Raw genomic sequence first — 21,806 nt, forward strand, 5'->3', positions numbered from 1 at the left:
TCGAGGAGTGTAAATTAACCTACGATAAAGGTCGGCGCTTTTCGCTTTCTTTTAAATTGTTTCCCGTGTCGGAGAAAATTCAAAGTATTCTTTGTTTTCTTTCAACACCCGTTTTATGGATCCGGTACAAAACGGCTTAAAAAGGCCAATACACAAATCAGCTAAAAAAATTAAACGTCAAAAAAACGGCGAATACTTAAAAACGGCTAAAGGCGTAAAAATAGACGGATTATGATTAAAAAAGCGAAATGCAATTTCTTTAAAACTTTTATTTACTTTTTTTATCAAGTAATGTCAAACACTTAAAAATGAAAAAATACCGCTATTCCCTTTAAATTTTTTTCAATTGATCTATTTGAAAAGTCTTGTAGAACTCTGTTTAGTCTTTTGTCCGAGATCAACTTTGCTTTTCTTTGTCCTTTAATTAATAGCAGTCAGGTGCAACTAAATAAAAAAGAAAAAATGCCATAAATAAATTATTATCGGCACTGGAACTCACCGCCGGGCGTTGGAATTTGGTGTTATCGTCCAATATAGACAATTATAAAATAACGTAATTATTAAAAAAAATACCCAAACGGAAATAAAAATTTACCCCGAGAGTCAAAGACTTTTCCCTATATCCAGGGAGGTTATGGTTCTATAAAGACAATGGAATTAAAAAATGGTATCATTATAGAAAGAAGTAGTCAAACAAAATTCAAAATTTACCCCTTCACGGAGAAATTCTAATGGGGACTGCAACCTAATGGGAGAGTTGTAAAGCTAATATAATTATAGAAAAACAGTTCTGTAAACTGAAAAAACGGCGTTTATTCTTTTAAATATTACGGCTTAGAAAAGAAAGATATTAACAATTTGTATTATATGAATATTAATTTAATACGAGTTTTTTCAATTCTTTCTTTCAGTATTTTTGTGAAAATTTAGTTATCAGGCTAGCCGATAAATACATATTTAATATAAATACTGATAGAAAGAATTGAAAAACTCGTATTATATTAATATTCATGTAATACAAATTGTTCATATCTACCCCTTCTTAGCCGTAATATTTATTAAATTAATATTCATATAATATAAATTGTTAATATCTGTCCCTTCTAAGTTGTAATATTTAAAAGAACTGTTTTTGAATAATATATGTCCCTTTTTCACTTTGCTAAATTTTTTATATTAATGTCAACTATTTGTTTAAGTAATTGGTTAATTCGAAGTTACGTAATGAAATAATTATAATTCAACTTTGTTTGAATTAATATCAGATTTGGATTAACGTTGAATTATTTTTAATGGTATAATATTTAGATATATTTTTTTAATTCGATCGGGCATGAACATTTTTTTCGTCGCTTGTTACAACTAAAAGTAAAGGTTTATAGAAATGAGGAGCTAACTTAGGATTAAAAATAATTTAGTTACCATTTCGTAACATTTTATACTGTTAAAATGTTTTTTAATCTAGACATGAATTGTTTCATGTTTTATGTAAATTATACATTTTATAACAAGTTTTTTTTATATTTTTTTATTTTGCAATTTAAAAATTTCTTGTTTTACTGGTAACGTAGTCAGACGTCCGGTACTATTATTGACTCTCGTCGTTGATTCTGCTGTTGCTTTCGGTCTCGATTTGTTTGGTTTTTATTTAACCCCAGATAGTGATGCCTTTGGTAAATTCTGTTTTTCTACCTTCGTTATCATTCAAATCGTGGAGTGCGAAATTGTCTTGGGTTTTTAATAGCGTTACTTTCCATACCCTTTTCCATGATATCAATTTCCATGTGACTATCGTGATCCGCAGTGACGTTGCCGGAGTTTAATTGCTTTTGGATTTTCTTGTCCTCGGTTTTCTTGAGGACATTTTCATTGTTGATTTCTTTGTATTCCATTGAATTAGCAGCAATGACGTTTTCTGTGACTTTGCGATCGTTCCCGCGTCGAATATTGCAAACGTTGCTGCCAGTGGTTTGGAATTTTTCAGACGAAAGATATTGAAGTAACTCGTGATCATCCTCGTCGCGCAATTCAAAAGTAATGTCATCCGTTCTGTTTGTTACTTGCGATTTTGCAAACCTCGTAGTTATCGCGGATGTTGAAGATGCAGTGAAGGATGTATGTGTTGAAATCGACGGGGTAGAACATGTTTTTTTGTGTAAAGGAATCTTCAACTCTCATTTTTATAATTTTAGATTTATTATTATTAGCGGTAAGTTAATTTTTTTACAAACAAACTAACATTTCTCAAAGCAAATTTTGCCCATGACCTTTAGCAACGTTGAATGAAACAACAGCTCGTTGAAGAACGGGCCTTTTCCCCCAGCAATCGTACAAAGAATTTAAAGCACCTTCACAATCTATACGCACTGTAACAACCGTTGAATCGTAAAGCATCGCAAATGTATCGAACGGGGACATGATTCACTTAGCAAAATGCTGCAAGATTCATGATATGGGAACGGTTTCCTTCTTTCGGTGTAAAAAATAATGCTCCATAACCTTCCGGCCACCTTGTGTTCTGTTATTAATCTTCTAATCAAAATTGAAGAATTCATGACTAATTTCCTTGGTGAAGTTTGAGGCGTGGACCTTTTCATGATGTGTAAGTCTAAAGATATTTAAAATTCCGATAAATTTATTTCACTAACCAAGACTTAATTTTTATGAAATCTGTAAATATAACGAAGTTTTTATCTTACACAAATAGTACCTTTTAAATATACTCCAGTGAACAGATTTATTTTCTTTTCTCTAGTCATTTTCAATATATCAAAAATAATATTTAGTATAGTCTAAGCATAAAAGTATACTAAGCAATTTACGTAGTTTGCGGTAGTCGTTTTCAAAATATTTAAAATAATATATTTACTTTAGTCTAACTACCAATATAAGCTCAATCAATAGTCCTACTTTTTCGACTCCTTGTCATTTCTAACAAATTAGCGCTATGTAGAGTAGAATTTACGGAAACCACGGTATCCGTTTTCAAAATATCCAAAATAATATTTACTATTGTCTATATTTACTGTAGTCTAACTACCAAAAAAAGTTCCATCTCGACTTCTATTTTATTTATTTCCCATTTTACTGAAGCCTTTTTAATTCTTGGATCATGAAAATCAGCGCCATCTAGTTTTGTTTACGGTAACTATGTCATATATTCAAGTTTTCTGGCAGCCGCCACCATATTAGTGTATTGACAAAACCTATTCTAAGCGATGGTAGTGTGTTTAATGTTATAAGCTTAAGATAATAAACGATTTCAGAAGTTAAATACTATTGAAAATACCACATTACTGTTGTGAACCCAAGTGTAAACAAAAATGTGCAGTAACAACAACCGGAGAAAAGGTAACACCTAGGAGTACTAAATACATATATATTCCCCTAAGGAGTCTGAACTATAGCTTCTGTAGTTTAAGGTTTCCAAAGAAAACAAACCTAAACAAATGTTTAAATTGGTTAAAATTGTGTGGTAAATCACTTAACACAGAAAATGTAAAACCACACTGGTATGTTTGCTCAAAACATTTTGTAGGAGGAAACGGTCCAACTGCATTTAACTCAGATCCGTTACCTTGCGTTGGTATTAATGGAAGTGATGACACTCAGTTTTTCAATGATTGCCTACAATTGGGTTGGTCTGTTGGAAAACTAGACGATGGAATTTCTTTCTCAAAAATTTGCAATGGCAAGTTGCTCGTACAACTAGTTAAAAAACAGACATCAGAACTGAAAATTAGGGTGTTGGGAAATGACACATTTTTTAGTGAACAACATTTTGTTTGGGATTCAGTGCCAAAAACAACCAGTACTAATAGTGATGTTCTTAAAGTTCTTAAAAAATTATCAGAGTTTCATATTTGTACCGGAAATCCTGAAACTAATTTGAAAGAAATTTTTCGTGCTATCCCTGATAATCGCCTGAAGACTGGAAAGGAATGTGAAAATGGTATATGTACTAGTATACGATCAATAATGTGCTCTGGTTTTGTACCACTTGGATTGAGAAGAAATAGATGTGTACCGTGTACGCGCTACAGAAAATACCTTCAATATTCAAAAAACAATAAACACAGAATGGAACAAGGGCTCATTAGGAAAAAAGTGAGACCGAAATTGAAAAGAAATACAGAATTTTTTTCATCTAAAGCTGTTGATGAAGAGTCATTTGTAAAAATATTTGAGGAACAGCAATTGAGAAATTCAAAAGCTAAAAATAAGCATGGCTACAAATGGCATCCTGACTTAATTGAATGGTGTCAGTTTCTGAAAAACAAGTCTTCATCAAGTTACGAAATAATGAGGAAATCTGGAATTATGACTTTACCTTGTAAAGAAACATTGTCCAAGCACACAAAACCCTGTGTCAAATCTGGCTTTACGAATGAATTTTTTTTGGATCTCAAAGAACTTTTAAATGAAATTGGAGCTGAAGAATATCGAAAATATGTGTGTTTAATGTGGGATGAAGTTAAAATAAAGGAACATGTAGATTATGACCATAACACAAGCGGTTTTATTGGGCTTCTTCCGGAAAATGGTGAAACACCCAAGTTGGCGACACAATTAATGGTGCGTGGCATAGCTTCCAATTTAAAATTTCCACTGACTTACTTTCCTACTACCACTTTTACCGCTAATGAAATATTTAAAGTAATTTGGGAGGCAGTCGAAAAGCTTGAAGCCATATAGGCTAAAGTAATAGCTTTAGTCTGCGATGGTGCGTCTACCAATAGAAAGTGTTATGAAAAATGTTCCCTTCTAAAAAGAACCAAATTGGATACAGTGTTAGAAACAAATATGCCATGAATGAATGCCGATATATCTATTTAGTTACTGATGTGCCACATTTAATAAAAACTGTAAGAAATTGTTTCAGTAACAGCGAGTACCATTTACAAACCAGAAGTATGTGGAAAAATGGGAAAAAAAAAATAATATGGCCCCATATAGTAGACTTATATAAGAAGATTCATCAAGACAAATTTAAAGTTGCAAGAAAACTAGAATTCGAGCATGTGTTTCTTATCACATTTTCTAAAATGAGAACTAAACTAGCTACTCAAGTATTAAGTAATTCTGTTGCAGCAGCTTTAGAATTGGATTTAGAAAAAAAAGAGTTAACCGAAACGATAAAATTCATTAAAACCTTGAACAAGTTTTTTGACTTATTGAACACGAAGCACATAAAAGAGGCCAGAGAAAGTGGAAATAATGATAACGCTGCGTATGTATCAATGGATGACCCACGACTAAAGGTTGGTTTTTGTTTTATTATTTTAGCAACATACGAAAGGGCATAAAAATTGTTAATATTATTTTTAGTGGTTAGAAGAAGATTTCCCCAAGAGTGGGAAGAAGACGTTAATCGCAGAGAAGGAAATTTCACCAAAACTGACAGAAATAAAATGTTACTCAGTATTGAAACACGAGATGGGCTGAAAAGAAGTGGTAAAATAATTTATATTCACTATTTTTTCCAGGGCCTCTCTTTGCAAATTACCTAATGCCAGGGTTGTCTGATTTAAACCACAGTGGTTTAAATCATGGTTTAAGCCGTGGTTTAATTTTTTTCTATACCAAAAAATCTCTGGTTAATTCAAATCGGCTGTCCCATGGCCAAAACCTACTAAACACCAAATTTTAAAATATGAGATAATTAAGATTTTATTTTGATTTAAATAATTTTAATGGTAATGTAAGTGGCAATTACTGGTATAGCTCATAGGGTATATAATTTTTAAGGAGTGAAAATTTTACAGTAAGTGTACAATTGACAGTAGAATTTACTACTAACTGAAATGTTTTGTAATTGGCGTTTACTAGGTTTTGCCGAATAGAGAAACTGTAATACCAGTGGCGTAAATAGGGCCCCCGCACCCTCGCGCTGCGGGGGCCCTAGAGTTCCAGGGGCCCCTTATTACTCTCAAAAGAGTCACTTAGTTACGCCACTGTGACAGTGTAATACAACATTTCAGTGAACCCTCCCCCCTCAGTAACTAACCTTCCTCTACTCTTACCACATTATGTAATTTGTGAATGGCACCCAATTATAATATTTATATTAACATAAAAGTAATTTTACCCTTCAAGCTAAATCTGGAGTCGCCATAGTAAAATTCATGTTACGAAAGGGTGCTCCATTTGTGTTAACAGACCACCTTAATGAAGTAAATCAGTTAAAGTTTTCTTAATTAAAATTAAATACTTTTACCTTATATCCCTTTTGTATGTAGGTCCCCCTTGAGCAAGAATTTGGGACGCAAAGATTTGTAAATGGATCTAATGATAATCCGGCTTATTTGTAATATATGCACAATGCAAAACGCCTAAGAACAATAAGGCCAATAATAAAGAAATGTAAGTTTATTTTTATTTACAATTTCACTTTATTGTCAGTTAGGAACGAATATTTAAGTTTAGAAAAATGTAAACGTCTTCAAACGTTGATCTTGTGATACACACTCATCCCTTACTGTCAAAACAATAGTAAATACTACGGTTTAAATAAAAGCATGCTGCTGTTTTGGAAAATATACAACATTAACAGTATTTTATACAACATTATGCTGTTTTATGCAATCACAGTATGTAGCACTCAAAAGTACTTCTACATATTGTTAATTTAAAAGTTATGGGTTCTCAAAACACAATAGTTTGTGGTTTGCGATACTTTATTGCAACTTGCAGTTAAATTCACAATGCGTTAGTGTTTTTTGAGAGAAAAAATAGTTGCTGTAATAATAACAGTAACCTTTTAGGAAAATAACAATATAATGGTATAAAAATAAACATTACACTACTCCCTTTGGAACAGTAAATTGCTACAAGATACACCAAACGTTGCCTTAAACGAAACAGTAGGTTGCTAGAACAAAACAGTATGTTGCCTTAAACAAAACAGTACGTTGCCTCAAATTGAGCCTCAAACGAAACAGTACGTTGCCTCAAATTGAACTTCACGCGAAAGAGTACATCGCAGCCAAAGCAACAGCACGTTACTTCAAACTAAATATAACGTTGCCTCAATAAAATAGGCATACGATAAAATAAAAGAGCGCGATTTAAAAACTATTTCAAATAAGTCACGAGCTTTATTGGTTAGTAAAAAATTACTGTAACTATAACATTTCTCAAAAAAACACCTAGTATTTAAAATGTCAGCGCGATATTTATTAAATCTTGGCGCGATATTTCAATATTCGGCACAAGATTTATTAAATAACCGCACGATATTTATGTATTTAAATTTTTAGGTGCCCCTATAGATTTCCGCAGGTTCCAAAAATCACTACTAGGTGGCGCGAAACGTTAATAGGAATAAATAGCGATGCAGATTTACCTAACAGCGAACCTTACTTCGCGGAATGATAGAAAAATCAGCACTAATTAAACAGATAGCTTAGACTAGGCTTCAAGAGACCGACGAGTTCATGCTTTATAACCAAGTATTACAGTGTTGGTGTGCTTTGAATGAAAAAACTTTATTTAGTTTACACGATCCTTGTTTTTGATAATTGCAACTGTACAAAGTTTCCTAAAAATGTACTTAATACGTGTCAAAAATTTTACTTTTCTATCATAAATTTACAAAATGTACTAAATACGTATTCAAAATCTAAAAATGTTTTAAAAAAGTACAAATGTACCGCCCGGAACATCAGTGATGCAGTGACAACTTAATTTAATTCTTTTACTTTTTCCGTTGAATAGCTATCTTTTAAACCTTGGAAATATTTTATAGGGTGCGTCATAGGCCTACGGCGTTATTTGTTGTTTCATTTTTGAGATAAATCTTTCGGGAAGTTGACATCGAATGCAAGCATTGAACTTTGTTCACGGGACACTGTCAGACTGCCGTGTCGGGCTCTCGGCTTAGGTCGGAGAGATGATAAATTCTATTTTGGAAACTGGAAGAGACTTTAAAACCGATCGCCATGGTTCATAGTCGCTCTCGTTACCTACTTTCGGACGTAAATAAAGTTTTGCTTCGATAGACTTGGTATTACACAATGAACATAGAGTACCCGGAAGAGTGCAAATGCACATTGGAATTCCTTCAGAGGTAAAGTTATGCTTTAATTGTAAACAGTATTTTTGGGAAGTGTTATAAACTTCTCACAATTGCATGTTGTTAATATATTTAAACTATGATTTTAAAATATGCGGTAGTGACTGATTTGGAATGAGCCCAGCTAAAGAAAGACCTGGCCAGTGTTTCAACATGGGCGGATAATCACGTAATGTCATTTAACGTCAAGAAAAGTGGTGTCAACCATCTGGGCACCAACAACCCCCGCGAGCGTTATCGCGTAGATGGCTCCCCCCTTCTTAAGCCTGACGCTCCCATTCGCGATTAAGGACTATGGATAGATCCCTCCTTAACCACACAACACGTGTTGTCAAAAAACTTAATCACCGGCCTGACGCGTAGAACGTTTTTCTTTCGCTCCCTGAAACTTATCCGCACGCTATACAACTCCTTGGTGCTTGAGCAAATTAACTATGCCTCCCGCCGCTGCTAGGCGACCAAACTCGACTAACGAAGGCACATAATCGCTTCACCAAATTAACTAAAGGTCTTGCCACTCTACCACCAGACGAACGGGATACGTGCCTTGGCCTTGATGCCCAGCTACTTCGCCACGCAATTAACGACGTTGTGCAAATCTGGAGCATGTGGTCTGGTGAATCTGCGCTAGCCGCCTCAACTCTCTTCCAGTTCTCTACTCTCCACAAGACACTGGGCCATCGCGCTAAGATTTTTAAGCCACGTGTCAAGACTAATGTCCGCCGTTGGCACCTTGCGTTTCGTGCTGTCGAAAGGTGGAACTCACTGCCCCCAAGTGCCCTTCGTCTTAGTGTCACAACTTTTGGGTTCACTATTTGTATGTAAATATCCTTTTGTATATATCTTTCTGGTACCCTATGGTCACAGAATGTTTCATGTAAGGCTACACACAAGCTATAACTAGCTTCGTAACCATATTCTTTTATTTCAAATAAATAAATAAAAACCGAATGAATAATGCAAGGGATTTAAAAAGCCACCTCCAACAAACCCATAGGTCTGTCTCTAATAACAATAATAGGGAACTACGACTCAACCAATGAAAAGTGTGTTAACCATAAACATGTCATAATTATCTGATAAAATCACTAATATACTTTATTCTAATTTCCAGAAATTTAGAAGATGACTAAAGTTTTGTAAGAAAATCTAATAAAATTTCAAAACGACTGTTCTGTTTTTATTTTTGAATTTTTAAAAACGCTGGATTTTTTCTTATTTATAATATAACTATTTAAAAGCAGCCCCTCTAAAACAGTCTGCAGACTGTTTTAGAGGGGCTGCTTACTGTAATGGTCAGTAGTAACAAATTTGCATTCAACAGTTTTAAGAACGGTAGTTATCGTTAATTGGGCAATAAACTGTTTTGAAAACAGCAGACAACGTGCAATAAACATTGCCTAATTAGTTACAATAGTAACAATCTACTGTTCTTAAAACAGCAAACAGCTCCAAGAATAGAGGTCGGGGATGGTTAACTTTTATTCAATAGATAAAGCTCTCAAAATTATTCGTAAAACGTTTGGATCAAGTAATTTATATTTCTGAATTATCCGATTATTTTTTTGATAAATTTGTAAAATTAAACGGAAAAATGATTTTTTTTTCGATAAAAAGCTCAAATTTTCCGAATAAGACATGATTTTTAATTATTTTCCGAAATATTAACCGGAAAATTTCTTTGTTTACATCTTTTTCCCGAAAAAAATCAATTTAATCATGGATAATGATTAACCTTCCCCGACCTCTATCCAAGAAAAAGTTAGCATTGTAAATAAAGAAGCTATCGGTAGAGGTCGAGGATGGTTAACTTTTATTCAATAGATAAAGATCTCAAAATTAATCGTAAAACGGTTTGATCAAGTAATTTATATTTCTGTATTATCCGAAATATTAACCGGTAAATTTCTTTGCTTACATTTTTTTCCCGAAAAAAATCAATTTAAACATGGATAATGATTAACCGTCCCCGACCTCTAGCTATCGGTATTTATAAAAACAGTAATTGACAGTTAACTAAACACCAGTTAACACCATTAGAATAGTATACACCATTGAAACAGTATATGCAACGGTTTATTGAACTGCAGGTGATGTTAAAATCCAGCATAAAGCTGTTATAAAAACAGCAAGGTATTTAGAAAACAAAACAGTAACCGACAGTTAACCATACAGCAGCAAACACCATAGGAACAGTATATTCAACCGTTTATTATACGGCATTTGATGTTACAAATGTACCAAAAAACAGTTGTAACAACAGCGATGTATTAAAAAAAACCAGTAATCGACAGTTAACCAAACAGCAGCAAACATCATTGGAACCATATATGCAACCGTTTATTATTCTGAATTTGATGTTAAAAATGTACCAAAAAGCTGTTGTAACAACAGCGAGTTATTTTTAAAAAAAACCAGTAATCTACAGTTAAGAAAACCGCAGCAAACCCATTGGAACAGTATATGTAACCGTTTATTATACTGTTGTTGATGTTAAAAATCTACCCAAATGTTGTTGCAAAAACAGCATGGTGTTTACAAAAAAAAACAGTAATCGACAGTTAACCAAACAGTAGCAAACACCATTCAAACAATATATGCAACCGTTTATTATTCTGAATTTGATGTTAAAAATGTATCAAAAAGCTGTTGTAACAACAGCGAGTTCTTTTTTAAAAAAAACCAGTAATCGACAGTTAAGCAAACCGCAGCAAACACCATTGGAACAGTATATGTAACCGTTTATTATACTGCATTTGATGTTAAAAATCTAAAATGCTGTTGCAAAAACAGCGAGGTTGTTTAAAAATAAACTGTCATTTTCTCTGTAATTTTAACAATGTCGATTCACTGTTATAAAAACAGCACATTACTGGCATCTACGGACGCCACTACCTTGCTGTTAAAAAAACAGCGTTTTTCCTCTGTGTGTAGTATAATTTTCCATCACCTTAAGTGTTGGTCTCAACCCTTTTGAAGCTCTGCTAGCTTTTCTTGTTTCCATTTGGTGGTTTTGGCAAATCATTTTTGCCACCCCCTTTCCCTTAAGTTTCAAAAACGTATCGATTTCTCTGTGTAAATCACACGAGCCATCTGACAGTTTATTCCAGTCATTTATTACCTCTTTGTCCCTTAAAACTAGTTTCCTTAGTTCGTGTTTTTTCTCAATGGCGTCATAGAATGGTTTATCAGTTCATTCATTTAACTTTTCAAAAAACTGCATTCCCTTTTCCGTTAACCTAGTTAATTTCCCTTTTGATATATTAGTTATGTATCCTTCTTCTGATCTAGCAGGAGCTGAATAATCTTCAACAAAGTTTTCTAGGATAAATTTATTTTTATCTATTTTCCACTTTTTTACTTTTGAAAGCACAAAGCCCGCAGTATAATTTAAACCATTTTGACTAAAAACGTTATTTTCTTTCTCACAGAGTATTTGTTTAAAATTAGGATTATTAGGATCACTTTTTTCGATGTCTTGATGTTTAACTTTTAATTCATTTTCATTTTCAATATCTTCTTTAGACCAAAATTTACGGAAACACCAGAAAAAACTTCGTAAAAATCCTTGAACAATGAATTCTTTTTCTAGGACCGGAAGTTCATGAAAGATCTAATGGAAATGTACATTGGTTTTTATATAAAGATATAATTTTTAAAAGATTTTACCTTTAATTTGTCAAAAGTTTCGCGTAATTTGGTTATTACTTCAAATTTCATTGTTGTGGCAAATGTTAGATTTTGGTATTTTTCATCTGACACACATTCTTCTACATTTCCAATTAACAGTTTTCGTAGTGGAGGAATATCATAGCAAAATATATGAGTAGAATATCTCAATTTATTGAGACATAATCCTATTTGGGGTTCACAAAGAGGGATCAGTTCCTCCAGCTGTTCCAAACCTGCATTAAAGGCTTTTTTATACGGGAGATAGAAGGGTTCTAAAAATTTAAAAACAGATATTTTTTTTTTTCAAAAGAGTGATAGAAGTAAAACCCAAATTTTTTTTAATATTACCTTCGCAGCCATACACGTGAAAATAAAATTCTTTCCTAAGATTCCATTCGTTTTGATTTTTCTCCAAATTAAAATCTACAGAGTCATTGTCACTACTGCTGCTATCTTCCATCGTTACTTTCCTTTAAATAATAATTTAAAATAAATAGGTAAGGGAAGTATGCAAATTTTCCTAGGGGTATATGTAGATTATTGGTACTCCCAACTTCCCAAGACACTGAAACCAACATTTTAAGTAACCAAGGCTTAAAGAGTTTTTTCGTTTCAAAGATCTTACATTTTTTTTTGCTCAAGTGTTGGGACGGGCTTGGGCTAACAAGCCATACAGCCCGAAAGTAAAGTATGAAATACAGAAACAGGGATAAAATTGGAAAAGTTATACACACAGAGGAAAAACGCTGTTTTTTTAACAGCAAGGTAGTGGCGTTCGTAGATGCCAGTAAAGTGCTGTTTTTATAACAGTGAATCGACATTGTTAAAATAACAGAGGAAATTACAGTTTATTTTTAAACAACCTCGCTGTTTTTGCAACAGCATTTTGGTAGATTTTTAACATCAAATGCAGTATAATAAACGGTTACATATACTGTTCCAATAGTGTTTGCTGCGGTTTGGTTGACTGTCGATTACTGTTTTTTTTAAATAACTCGCTGTTGTTACAATAGCTTTTTGGTACATTTTTAACATCAAATTCAGAATAATAAACGGTTGCATATATTGTTCAAATGGTGTTTGCTACTGTTTGGTTAACTGTCGATTACTGTTTTTTTTTTGTAAACACCACGCTGTTTTTGCAACAACATTTGGGTAGATTTTTAACATCAACAACAGTATAATAAACGGTTGCATATATTGTTCGAATGGTGTTTGCTACTGTTTGGTTAACTGTCGATTACCGTTTTTTTTAAATTCATCGCTGTTGTTACAACTGCTTTTTGGTACATTTGTAACATCAAATGCCGTATAATAAACGGTTGAATATACTGTTCCTATGGTGTTTGCTGCTGTATGGTTAACTGTCGGTTACTGTTTTGTTTTCTAAATACCTTGCTGTTTTTATAACAGCTTTATGCTGTATTTTAACATCCCCTGCAGTTCAATAAACCGTTGCATATACTGTTTCAATGGTGTATACTATTCTAATGGTGTTAGCTGGTGTTTAGTTAACTATCAATTACTGTTTTTTTAAATACCTATAGCTTCATTATTTACAATGCTCACTTTTTATTGGAGCTGTTTGCTGTTTTAAGAACAGTAGATTGTTACTATTGTAACTAATTAGGCAATGTTTATTGCACGTTGTCTGCTGTTTTCAAAACAGTTTATTGCTCAATTAACGATAACCACCGTTCTTAAAACTGTTGAATGCAAATTTGTTACTACTGACCATTACAGTAAGCTGCTTTTAAATAGTTATATTATAAATAAGAAAAAATCTAGCGTTTTTAAAAATTAAAAAATAAAAACAGAACAGCCGTTTTGAAATTTTATTAGATTTTCTTACAAAAATTTAGTCATCTTCTAAATTTCTGGAAATTAGAATAAAGTATATTAGTGATTTTATCAGATAATTATGACATGTTTATGCTTAACACACTTTTCATTGGTTGAGTCGTAGTTCCCTATTATTGTTATTAGAGAAAGACCTTTGGGTTTGTTGGAGGTGGCTTTAATTTAATTTATTTATTTGAAATAAAAGAATATGGCTACGAAGCTAATTATAGCTTGTGTGTAGCCTTACAGGAAACATTCTGTGACCATAGGGTACCAGAAAGATATAAACAAAAGGATATTTACATACAAATAGTGAACCCAAAAGTTGTGACACTAAGACGGAGATAACAATGAGCGCGTGACACAGTCAAGGGCACTTGGGGGCACTGAGTTCCACCTTTCGACAGCACGAAACGCAAGGTACCAACGGCGGACATTTGTCTTGACACGTGGCTTAAAAATCTAAGCGCGATGGCCCAGTGTCTTTACTCTTGTGGAGAGTAGAGAACTGGAAGAGAGTTGAGGCGGTTAGCGCAGATTCACCAGACCACATGCTCCAGATTTGCACAACGTCGTTAATTGCGTGGCGAAGTAGCGGGGCATCAAGGCCAAGGCGCGTATCCCGTTCGTCTGGTGGTAGAGTGGCAAGACCTTTAGTTAATTTGGTGAAGCGATTACGCGCCTTCGTTAGTCAAGTTTGGTCGCCTAGCAGCGGCGGGAGGCATAGTTAATTTGCTCAAGCACCAAGGAGTTGTATAGCGTGCGGATAAGTTTCGGGGAGCGAAAGAAAAACGTTCTACGTGTCAGGCCTTTGATTGAATTAAGTTTTTTGACAACACGTGTTGTGTGGTTACTAAATGTTAAGGAGGGATCTATCCATAATCCCAAATCGCGAATGGGAGCGTCAGGGTTAAGAAGGGGGGAGCCATCTACGCGATAACGTTCGCGGGGGTTGTTGGTGCCCAGATAGTTGACACCACTTTCTTGACGTTAAATGACATTCCGTGATTATCCGCCCATGCTGAAACAGCGGCCAGGTCTTTCTTTAGCTGGGATCATTCCAAATCAGTCACTACCGCATATTTTAAAATCATAATTTAAATATATTAACAACATGCAATTGTGAGAAGTTTATAACACTTCCCAAAAATACTGTTTACAATTAAAGCATAACTTTACCTCTGGAGGAATTCCAATGTGCATTTGCACTCTTCCGGGTACTCTATGTTCATCGTGTAATACCAAGTCTATCGAAGCAAAACCTTATTTACGTCCGAAAGTAGGTAACGAGAGCCCATATGAACCACGGCGATCGGTTTTAAACGTCTCTTCCAGTTTCCAAACTAGAATTTCTCATATCTCCGACCTAAGCCGAGAGCCCGACACAGCAGTCTGACAGTGTCCCGTGAACAAAGTTCAATGCTAGACTAGCGCGGTTTTTCCCCGCCTGCACTCGATGTCAACTTCCCGAAAGCTTTATCTCGAAAACGAAACTACAAATAACGCCGTATAGGCCTATGACGCACCCTGTAAAATATTTCCAAGGTTTAAAAGATAGCTATCCAACGGCAAAAGTAAAAAAAATAATTTAAGTTGTCACTTGCATCACTGATGTTCCGGGTGGTACATTTGTACTTTTTTAAAACATTTTAGATTTTGAATATGTATTTAGTACATTTTGTAAATTTATGATCGAAAAGTAAAATTTTTGATACGTATTAAGTACATTTTTAGGAAACTTTGTACAGTTTTTTCATTCAAACCACACCAACACTGTAATACTTGGTTATAAAGCACGAACTCGTCGGTCTCTTGAAGCCTAGTCTAAGCTATCTGTTTAATTAGTACTGATTTTTCTATAATTCCGCGCAGTAAGGTTCGCTTTTAGGTAAATCTGCATCGCCATTTATTCCTATTAACGTTTCGCGCCACCTAGTAGTGATTTTTGGAACCTGCGGAAATCTATAGGGGCACCTAAAAATTTAAATACATAAATATCGTGCGGTTATTTAATAAATCTTGTGCCGAATATTGAAATATCACGCCAAGATTTAATAAATATCGCGCTGACATTTTAAATGCTAGGTGTTTTTATGAGAAATGTTATAGTTACAGTAAATTTTTACTAACCAATAAAGCTCGTGACTTATCTGAAATAGTTTTTAAATCGCGCTCTTTTATTTTATCGTATGTCTATTTTATTGAGGCAACGTTATATTTAGTTTGAAGTAACGTGCTGTTGCTTTGGCTGCAAGGTACTGTTTCGCTTGAAGCTCAATTTGAGGCAAAGTACTGTTTCGCTTGAAGCTCAATTTGAGGCAAAGTACTGTTTCGCTTGAAGCTCAATTTGAGGCAAAGTACTGTTTCGCTTGAAGCTCAATTTGAGGCAAAGTACTGTTTCGTTTGAGGCTCAATTTGAGGCAACGTACTGTCAGGGATCCTGGCAGTTATAGAGATGCGAAACTCCGCCACAAACCTGACAAAAAAATGCAAGCATCAGCGCCGCCCTTCGGCCGGAAGGAAGCGCCCGTTTCAAGCCGAGAGACGCAAAAATTGTAAACAACGGTAACAATCCAAGGATCTCTGCGATTACTCCCCACGTACAGGCGTCGCTGCGATCGGCAAAAATTTGAAAAAAACTGGTTTGCTTAGGGTATAGGGAGTTTCGCCTCTCTATAACTGCCAGGATCTCTGGTACTGTTTTGTTTAAGGCAACGTTTGGTGTATCTTGTAGCAATTTACTGTTCCAAAGGGAGTAGTGTAATGTTTGTTTATATACCATTATATTGTTATTTTCCTAAAAGGTTACTGTTATTATTACAGCAACTATTTATTTAACTGCAAGTTGCAATAAAGTATCGCAAACCACAAACTATTGTGTTTTGAGAACCCATAACTTTTAAATTAACAATATGAAGAAGTACTTTTGAGTGCTACATACTGTGATTGCATAAAACAGCATAATGTTGTATAAAATACTGTTAATGTTGTATATTTTCCAAAACAGCAGCATGCTTTTATTTAAACCGTAGTATTTACTATTGTTTTGACAGCAAGGGATGAGTGTGTAAAGTCTAGATCTGATAAAGTCTAGTTCAGGTAATCATGACTGTTCATAAAATTAAGGAGATTCCTCTTGAAAAGGTTGACGGAACCAGCACTAACAACATCTTCCGGGAGGGAGTACCAGGGGGTAATGGTTCTACGGAAAAATGAGTATTTTAAGAAGTCCCTTCTAGAGTGAGGTAGATGGAGTTTCCTGCTATTCCCACGAGTGACAAGTGTAGAGGCCGTGTAGGAGAAGTAAGTCTGACCAGAATTGTGTAACAGTTTGTACAACAGTACGAAATCCAAGTATAGGCGGCGAGACTTTAAAGGCATCCAATTTAGGGTAGCAAGTCTGTCAGAACGAGATAAAGTCTGGAGAACGAATGGAATTTTAGAGTTACGAGCTTGAACATTTTCGAGTTGATTGATGTGGTGTTTTTAATAAGGGTTCCAAAGACAGGATGCAGACTCCAAAAGCGGATGAACGAAGGTGTTATAAAGTGTGGTTAGATTTTTCAGTGAGAGGCCAGTCAGTTTATATTTTATTATAGACAAAAGACTGTTGGCACGATTACAGATATTGGAGATATGACGATCGAATTTAAGATCCGAGGTGATAATGATGCCAAGGTCTCTTTGCTCTGTAACACGCTTTATATTGTTGCCAAATAAATAATAGGGAGAGGGGATGGAAGGGTTTGGTTTCGCCCGTTCTATGCTGAGAACGACGGATTTAGACTCGTTGAATATTAACCCATTTTTCTTCGACCAGGATTCCAGGGTTTTTAAGTCAGATTGTAGAGAACTTATGTCAGAGTATGCCTCAATAGTACGAAACATTTTCAGATCATCAGCGTATAGACGTAGGTGGGATACAATAGAATCCGGGAGGTCGTTGATAAACACCAGGAACAAAAGCGGACCCAGAACACTTCCCTGGGGGACCCCGCTAAGAACGGGAAGGGGGTCGCTTAAAGTGTGCTCTACTCGCACCCTTTGTAGACGGGAAGTTAAGAAGTGTGATATCCAAGAAATTAAGTGGTTATTGATCCCGTACATTTTTAGTTTAGCAATAAGACGACTGTGAGGTACAGTATCAAAAGCCTTGGAGATATCCAAATAAATGACATCTGCACGTTTCCCATACTCAAGGGAGTCAAGCCATAGTTCCAAGCAAGACAACATATTTGTAATGGTAGATTTGTTATTTAGAAAACCATGCTGGTACGGAGTGATATATGGTTGGAGGTGATTAATTATGGCGAGACGAATACATTTCTCGAGGACTTTGCAGATGGTAGAAGTAAGACTGATTGGCCTGTAATTCACAGCACTTGACTTTTTACCGGAATTTTTGTAAATAGGGGTAATATGACCCATCCGCCAATCAGCTGGAAGAATGCCTTTATGTAGGGAGGAAGTGAACAAAGTGTGAAGAGGACGAAAGATTGTAGAAGAGCAGGATTTAAGTAGACGATTCGGTATTGCATCCGGGCCAGAGGAGGACTTTACATCCAGCTTCCTTAAAGTTTGGCGGACATCAGATAGGGAAGGATAAAAATCAGCCATATGAGGGATTTTTAGATCAGGAAGATCAGTGTCCGAAATATTGTCCTTATTAAAGTTAGTGGTGAAAGTCTCATTAAAGCAGTTGGCCATTCTAAAGTCAGAGTCTGTTAAGTGATTATCATCCACCATAATGTTTAACCGAGATTTAGGGACACGAATTTACTTCTTCACACAACGATAAAAGGCTCTCGGGTTGGTTTCAGGAGTTGAAATTTCTTCTGAGTTTGCAGAGAACGAGCTCTTGAGACCAGAACTTTGACCAGCTTGACCTGCTCTTTAAACTCAGGAAGGACAGAGTTGTAGGCGTCTAGAAGATTAGCCTTAGAAAGGTGGCGCAGTTTACCCCAGAGCTTGCTTTTCTTACGAATTTCGCGCTGAATATTCCTCGGAAGTTTGATACGTTTAGATGGGACAGAGGTAGAGAAAAGTGGGATACAATTGTGAACCAAGTCAAATATTTTAAATTTAAAAAAAGACCAGGCATCTTCTATAGGTAAACTACTCAGGGAGGTCCAATCCTATTGTGCAATCAAAGAGTTTAGTTTTACATAGTCCCCTTTAGAGACTCATAGTCTTTTTCAAAAGAAAGCGGAGGACCGCTAGTCGAAGACAGGGGGAAAATAATCTTCAGAGAGTGATGGTCACTCCACCGATAGTGGGAAAATGAGTAACTTCTGGAGACACCATATTGGATGTAATCACGACATCGAGAATATTAGATTTGGAGTGCCGAACTTTGGCTTGAGTAAAACGAGTAGGGCGGGTAACATGTTGTGATAGGAGATTCTCTCGTAAGCAATCGACGAAAAGTTGGTGATCTTTGGTAGCTTTTTTGAGCAAAGACATTGCTGGCCATTGAATGTGGGTGAGGTTAAAGTCCCCAACAACCAATATTTCAGAAGAATTTTGTGCAACAGTATTAATATTAGTAAAAATAACATTCGAATCTTCGGTGGAGGTGGACGGAGGCCGATAAATGCAACCCATAACAGTCCAATTGGTTGCCGAAGGCGCTTTTAAATTAATCCATATTGATTCCGGGAATTGGTCCTCTATTTCCAATTCATGGAAAATGATGGTAGATTTTATATATACAAGCACCCCACCACCAGAGTGACCAATCCTGTCCTTCCGACAAAGGGTTAAATCTTTAATCGACAGAAGAGCGTCACTACAGGTGTTATTTGCCCAGGATTCAACTACACATATACAGTCTGCATTCCAGGTAGGCGCAAGCTCCCGAAGTTCCGATAACTTTCCCAAGAGAGACTGGGCATTGAAAAAAATTACATTGAGAGAGGAGGCAGCAGGTGATATAACAGGAGAAAAGTCAGAATGTCTATGTTCGGTATAGTTGACAGAATGATGAGTGGTGAAATGGGACGAGGAAGAGGGGTTTAAAAGTTTTTTGAAGCATGGGGGGTGGGGAGAGATAATGATGATGATGATGATGATGAGAATTCAAATGGAGGTGCCTGTGCATGAAGTTGGTTGGTTAATGCACTTATTTGAGCTGTAGAAAGAACTTGGCACGTTGAAGCTTGAGCCTGGGAGTAGATAGGAACATATTTTTGATCGTGAAGTTCTGGTCGCCAAACAGACATTGGTACTGTCTGTGAGGAAAGTTTTTCAGGAGAATCAAAGAGATCTTTAGGAATGAGATGGAGAACAGATTGAAAGGGGTTATTATTAATTTCCGGGTTGGATGAGGTAGAAGGTGAGTTATCCCGAGATTTTTTAACTCCATTATTAATAAACAAATCAGATTCCCCGGCCTCTCTCCTGCGTCTTAGCTCAATTACAAGATTCCGACGTTCATCTCTTTGGCATTTTGTGCGATCAGGAACAACTGGGTAATCAAACTTGTCATGGGGGTCACGTCTTAGTTCCGATGTCTGTTGGACAAATAGTTGACGATGGGAAACTTTACTAAATTTAATACGACGAGGACGCCCGTTGGAGGATTCAGTGGAAAATTGACCTAGTCTGTCAATTTTTAGCCTCTGACAGTTAGAATGTGAGAAACCCATGGGTTGAAGGATTTGGAAGATCCATTTTTTATCGTCAGAAAGGTTATCATCATCAAAAACATTGAACATAATGGCGTTGAATTTACGCTCGTTTATTTCAAGGCGCTCATCAAGTAAACGAGTTAGAGCGGCAGGGTCCTGCTCTGGAAATTTTAAATGAACGACATTCTCATTAGTCTCATTAGGAACAATAGATTCGTTAGGGACATTCACACAATGACTGTTTCAATAGGATGTCATCATGAACTTGGAACTTGGCATTTAGGTTTTGTAGATCCTGCGTGAGACTAGAAAGCTGATCCGGGGCAGAAGATAAGAGTTCAAAGTCGACAATTCAAGGCGAACACCATTTAGAGCTTTCATATTATTCTTCAAATCATTGGCAATAGCGGACATTTCCAATTTAATATCAGATTTGCCAGGTGGGATTGTAAACAAGCTTAGTTCATGGCTATTCACCGGCAAAGCACTTTTGCTTATTTTAAATAGCAATCAAACTATAGTTACCTTTCACACAAGAGCCTTTAGTCAAGAGATAGTAAAATGATCATAATTTAAATAGTTATGCCATTTTAAAAATGACTTGTCAAATTCAACCTAAAAAATTGTAAAACTAGACGACACAATCGGCGACGGTAAAAGTGAAATGTGATTGGCTCACGTGACTAATCCTAATATCCAATCATATGTTGTACACTATTCTTGGCAAACGGATTTTTGAAACTTCCAATTCCTTAGGGGAATATATATGTATTTAGTACTCCTAGGTAAAACTCAGTGGCGTAGCCAGAAATTCGTCCCGGGGGGTCGAAGTATGTGAATGTTAAGAGGGGGGTCGAGAAGGGGTGGAAATGTAGTACTGTCAAAGGTAGGCCCAAGGGGAGAGTCTGGACCCGGAACCCCCCCCCCTTTTCTACGCCACTGGTAAAACGATATAAAATAAAATTTAATCCAAAGGCTTAAATAACTCAATATTTCCATTCAATTCATTGGTTATAGGTTTCATTCCACGTATTCCCAAAGGATAAGGATATAATGAAAATGTGGCTGAATAAAATGAGAAGAGATGAAGGGAAATATTTTAAAATAACCCAATGTACTCGAATTTGCTCACTTCATTTTCTAGAAACTGACTTTTGGTCTAAAGTAGCATCAGGACGGAAATAACTCAAAGATGACAGTGAACCATCCATTCTCGAATGGACACAAATCTCTACATTATCCAGGAGAAAACCAGTGCAGATAAAAAGAAACCAGCTTTGGAAAATGAAACTTATATTTATCACGTTACAAGTAAGGATACGGAACTGTCAGGCGATGATACCGTAAACCATAGTACGAGTATATCAGAGCCTAGATCTTTTTCTTTAAATGTGATTGCTGGAGGTGGGCCTCAAGATTCATGCTATTTAAGTAATACCGTATCTAATCCAAATGTAAAAAGTAATTGTTGAAGAAATCTTGAAACTGAAAGAAACAATAGATATGAACTATTTGTTGGATTTGAAAAATCGACGTCATCTGTCCTAAAATATCCAATACTGTGTCCTCGAGGACGATGCCATGTTTGA

The sequence above is a fragment of the Leiobunum rupestre genome, chromosome 2, assembly GCF_980474605.1.
Source record: "Leiobunum rupestre chromosome 2, qqLeiRupe1.1.hap1, whole genome shotgun sequence".
NCBI lineage: Eukaryota > Metazoa > Arthropoda > Arachnida > Opiliones > Sclerosomatidae > Leiobunum > Leiobunum rupestre.